Here is a 6,000-nt window from a genome sequence, read left to right as displayed (position 1 = left end):
ATCCAGTGAACCCATTGATAGTGCTCATCTATTGATGTAAGATACCAAAGTTGCAAGTGGATGAGCTGAGCAGACTACAGCTTCTGGTTTGGTTGCAATACCCTTTGTCAAAAGGAACATAAGGTTCACACAAAGTTTGGCTAATTGGAATATCAGAAGGAAAAAGTATCAGCAAGAAGGGAAATTTGAAAGTTTCCAGTTTATCAACAAAAAGAATTCCTTATTATTCCAGCAAAAATCACTTTTCTTGGAATATTGAACTGTAATTGATTCACATGAAGCATTAGAGATGTTATCATGTAGGTGAAGGTACCAATATAAGAAAACTGTATAATTATGCTATTTCAGAAATACTTATGGTTGCTATCAAGATGTTTCAATTTGTCTTAAACAGAGTTTAAGGATAAAAATTACTGTTCATAGCTGTCCGTTAAAGACTAAAACACTTAGGTAAAGTATAATTACATATGAATGTACGAAAAGATAGGGCATTAAAATATGGCAATACGGCAATTAAAAAAGACCACATAAGAGTATCTGGAGACAAAAAGGCAAGAAAGCAAAAAAGACAGAGGACAGAGGGATTTTCCACAGCAAGAGAAACATTGTAAGAGGGACTTCAACAACAGTAAAAGAGAAACAGAAAGAGAGAGCATTCCTCTTATTGGAATCAGATCACAAATTACTTGTTTCCAGTTTTGGTTTAATATCGTGCGAGCGTTTTTTGACAGTGCCTCATCATTTACAAGAGTTTGTAGCTGCGAATTCCATAAATAAATTATTTAATCCGGAAGAATCTTGCCCAGATACAGCCAGAGGAAAGATAGACTGCAGAGAAGATCGCTCACTGATAGTTCAATCATAAAGCAAACTATAGTACTGATACTCAGAGGGATATCTGTAATTTAGCTTCTATTTTCTTCTTCCTGCAGTTTTCCCCCATCTTTTTCTGAAGGTGAAGATTCATACTGGGATACAATTCCACAGGTACTGGGTTATTTCTTGAAGTCATCAATCTTAATATGTGAGCATAGAAAACAAGTTTCATACTTGGGGTGGGGGGACGGGACAGAAGGGAAAAGCACAATTGTATCCTTAACCAACATTCACAAACTTTCTCGCAGAACAGTGATAAGGAGTGGGAAACTATCTGTGAAAGGTTGAAGGGTACTCACTGCTGTTTTTCCTCCCTAATCCAGGAGTGCTGGCACATCCAGGATATTATACAGTTATAAATCCAATGTGGATGTGGGAAGAAACTTTGAAACAGCAAGGTCAACATAGCATATATAACATCTAGGTCTGTGTAAATGTCATTTTCACAAATATAGAAAGAGTATTCAAGCTTTGGACGGATTAAGTTTTATAGAGTCTTCAGAATTTTTATAGGCGTAAATATATATATAAATAATATAATAATAGTAAATGACAAAAGCAACATTCCAGGATCCATCCATATCCTGAATTATTTCAATAAATACATTATTTGTCAATATCTGGTGCTTCATTTAGAATACATCTCTATTTTAGTGCAAAGCGAGGTTGCTGAGTTTCTCAATTCACTATTTAATTTTCAAGGCTCTGTCATTTCTTAGATCCCAGCACTGATTTACAAGCAAGGTGAAAGTTACGTGTATGTTTTGAAAGAAAACATTTAAGGACATGCATAAAGAGTTCTGTATTGTGGAGTCCTGTAACTCAGTGGTTAGAGTGCTCGCCTCACAAGCAAGAGACCGGGGTTCAATTCCTGGCAGGGTGAAACATTGGGCAAGTTTCCTTACTCCACACGCCTGATAATAATCCCTCAAGAGAAAAAACAATAATAAATTGGTCATATAGCGCATTGAGACGTCTAGGAGACGTGAAAAGCGCTATATCAAGTGCAAGGATTATTTGATTATTATGCTAATGAGCCTTTCGTAAGGCTAGGTCTGATGAGACTTTAATAATTTAATAGAAAATGTAATATAATACTTAATGAAGTCAATTTTGTCCAGTCTGAAATGTGGGCTGTCCCATCTGGGTGTTATTAGTTAAATTGGACACTGCTAATAATTGGGATGAAAGCAAAATTTAAATAACCATGGCAGAAGAATTACCCAAACAGTATCATACAGAATACAATCACACCCAAAGAGTTAGTGTTATTCTGTTCAATTTATGATAAAGTAATGAGAAATGAAAACAACAAACTATTGAAAATTGACTGCTCACTCAATTAAATCGAGAGACTTTTCAGTGGTGATATGGGTGACTGCTGCCATCTCGTGGTTATGTTTATTGTATTATTTCTGCCATCACTTAGCAAATTTAGTGATTTACCTAACAGCATTAATTCAGGTTTTAAAAAGTATTGCAATGTGAATGCCTCACATAGAGCATATTTTTAAGTATATGGGTGGGTTGAAAGGTTAACAATTTGAATCAAACATTTAATGCACATTAAAGCTTTAACTTTTGTATTGCTCCCTGAAGAGGATTTTGCTTCTCATTTAAAAATAAATATGCAACCACACATCTATAACGTACCACTGGAAATACAGTACAGCTTTTTTTATCATCCAGACAATATTAAAATGCAAAAAAAGTAAACCAAAATAAAATCACCTATACACTAATTTAAAAATAATTGTGGAGTCCTGTAGCTCAGTGGTTAGAGCACTCGCTGTGCGCAATTGGCTGCCGCGTTTTGCCCACAAATATAATCAATTCACTTTACAGTATATTCTGTGAAGCACTTTGAAACGTCGGGAAGACGTGAAAAGCGTTATATCAAATGCAAGGATTATTATTTATTTATTATAGTTATAAATCATATAGGGTATGAAAGATAGCTGGGAGTGGATTACATTGAGAGTATGGAAACTTGGGTGACATATTCAGCAACTTTCAGGTGGACAGCCAAAATCCAAAGAATATGACCTAAAGGTTTATTGGATGTTTTAATCAGAGTAGATTTATCGGTTCTAATATTCTGTTCATTTTTTCACAAAATCTTGTTCGCAATATTACTTTATGATTTGTGGGCCAATCACCTTGGAGTTGTTGCGAGGCTATTTATTTTATACTTCTACATATCTTGTTATTTCTGTTATCAAATTGCATTTGATTGTCCACAAGTTTGGATGAAGTACCCATAAGCAGCGATTACCTTAGAAGGCAAAAAATGTAACTGCAAGGTAGAAAACTTAAATATAGGGCAGTTGTTTAGGTGGTCTGGGTTAAGTTAAGAGAGACATACAACTTGTTTCAGTGTTGGAAACTCTGAAGTCGACAACAAGACAATTATAAAACTGAGGTTTTCTGCTAAGAACTGAACAAATTATTTGTCTCAAAATGGCATCCTCAAACATTCTGATAATTGTGCTCATTTATTGTGTGATTTTCTATTTACAAGTCTCACTTTAATGGGACAAGCAAAATCTGAGCTCCGGTGTACAAGTTTGATCCCAAAATACCAAAATTGATAAATTATTTGGAGGAAACAAAACTGCTGTCAACATGAACTGTGAAATTTGATAGTGTGCCACACACCGGTAGTCTGAACAGAATCAGAAACTGCCAACATAAATCACAGCTTTCTGTCTAGCTGAATCACTCTTGCAATCAATTGTTGGCCACTCAGGGTTGTTGGAGCAAAGCAACAACACAAGTATTGGACTACAGTAAAAAAATTGCTTTAAGCTCTCTCAGGCCTTACAGCTATCAAGGCTTTAAATATTACACTTACCACATACAGATAAACAGTGATTTGCACTTACTTCATATACTATTTTACCTTGTATAGTTTGCTAATACATTAACTTTTTTAAAAAAAAAATCACATGTAAATTGTGAGACACATCAATATCAAACCTATTTCTCCTGGTTTGCCTCAGGTGGTATCACTCTCATTTCTAGATCAAAGATTGTGAATTTAATCACTTGATCTCATAGTCTAGGTTTGTGTTCTGGGGCAGTACTGAGACAGTACGATTTATAACTGCATTGTCACAGATGCTGTCTTTCAAATAACATATTAAACTAAAATCCTATTTACCATTTCAGGTGAACACGAAAGATCCTATAACAACGTTCAAACAGAAAAGGGAGTTTTTCCTGGGGACTCGGTTAACAATCTTGCAGATTAACTGATCATTCACCTCATTGGGAGTGGAAATTAACATACTGGTGTAATACGTTATTGGTGTAAAGTAAGATACCTGCTCAATTCAGGGTGGTATGGAAAAATGCATTAATGTAAGATGGAAATTTTCCGTGCATGATATGGTACATGCATGCAGCTCATGGAAACGTACTGTCTACAACAGTATAAAACAAATTTACATTTAGACAGCAGCTTTCACTTAGGAGGATATGCCAAAGAGCTTGACACTGCCGGCTGGGGACCCGAGCTGAGGGCAGGAGCCCACAACATTATGTTCTATTGATCTTACCTTTGCGCTTGACTTCACAAGCTAAAACACCTTCCTGAGAATGCAAGCATTACAGTGTGAAGACACCAGCAGCATTGACCCATGCTGTCTCCACAAGCTAGACTTCTTCTATGATAGTGCCTGAAACAAAGTCCTCCTGGAAAACTATCACTAAGGCGTGAGGGCCATCTAACCACAGGAGCACAGGCTCTTACCTTGCCTCATCTCTAGACATGGTAGTCTTGCTTCCATTTCGTCTGTCATTTCTTGTTGAAATGAGCATGTTTATACATACCACTCGTTGGAAGTAATTATAACCTCAATGTGTTTGTTAATTAGAGGCTCCAGGGCCTCCATCTGAAAATAGCATCTAATTGGCTATGACTTTGAAACTTTCAGTGACAAAGGTTCAAAAGTGCAGAATTGCTTTCGACAAGATTGCAAGTGACAAAAATTGCATTAGGCCTAACAATAATTTTTTAATTCATCATTTTCCTTCTATATATTTTTTAAATTCCACATCATATTAAACTACTGCAGGGACAGTAAGGCAGTGTCATCAGGAGAAGCAGCGTTTCAAGTTTAATTGGTTCTTGGATGCTTTAAATTCTTATCCTATTAAAAGTCAAACAGATACAGCAGTTTAGCACTGATTAGCATGACTCTACTCACAATTATCACCTAGACCAATTATACAATTTAAGTGCAACTGTTGACTAGGAAAGGTAATATACTTTTAAGTATCTTTTAAAAAAGGAATTTGTCAGATGAAGTACACTAATGAATAATAGTTATTTCTGATTAAGGAAGGTTTCCTCATTTTTTAAAAAAAATCAAATATTCTTGAATATTTAATAAAGGATAATTTATGGAGAGGGTGCAACCTGAAGGAAGAAGAAGTAATAATAATAATAATCCTTGCATTTGATATAGCACTTTTCACGTCTTCTAGACGTCTCAAAGCACTTCACAGAATATACTGTAAAGTGAATTGACTGTATATTTGTGGGCGAATGCAGTAGCCAATTGCGCACAGCAATGTCCCACAAACAGTCATGGATTGAGAATGACCAATTTATTATTGTTTTGTTTTTTGGAGGGATTATTATTAGGCGTGTGGAGTAAGGAAACTTGCCCAAGGTTTGGCCCTGCCTGGAAAAAGGAAGGAAGAGGTACTGTACTTTCAAAAGATGCCAGGCATTAGCCAATGAATTATAGTGGTCTCTGATACACTGGTGTGATGGATTTCAAAGGAAATCTTTGTTTTCTTTATATATTTTAGAAAACACGGTGAATTTTACTTCATTGAAACCTGGAGAATTACAAAGATTTACTTTCTTCAGGTTGACTATTTTCATGCACCAAGGTTTGCCCTTGTTGGCAACCTGGGTTTACCCTTCTGTTAAATAGCTGATAATCGATTGTGAAAGCTTTTCTAATCTAATGTGATGAAATGCTTTTAACCACTGCACAAGATTTGCAGAGAATCATTGGATCATTTCCGAGATTTGTGAAGCAACCTGGCTTCACAATCAGGTAAGGACTGAAGTCACTTATACTGCTGTGGCTCAGAACCTTCCTCTTA

The sequence above is a fragment of the Callorhinchus milii genome, unplaced genomic scaffold (assembly GCF_018977255.1).
Source record: "Callorhinchus milii isolate IMCB2004 unplaced genomic scaffold, IMCB_Cmil_1.0 Scaffold5, whole genome shotgun sequence".
NCBI classification, from domain to species: Eukaryota; Metazoa; Chordata; class Chondrichthyes; order Chimaeriformes; family Callorhinchidae; genus Callorhinchus; species Callorhinchus milii.
The sequence above is the reverse complement of the archived record's forward strand: the minus strand, read 5'-3'. Positions refer to the sequence as shown.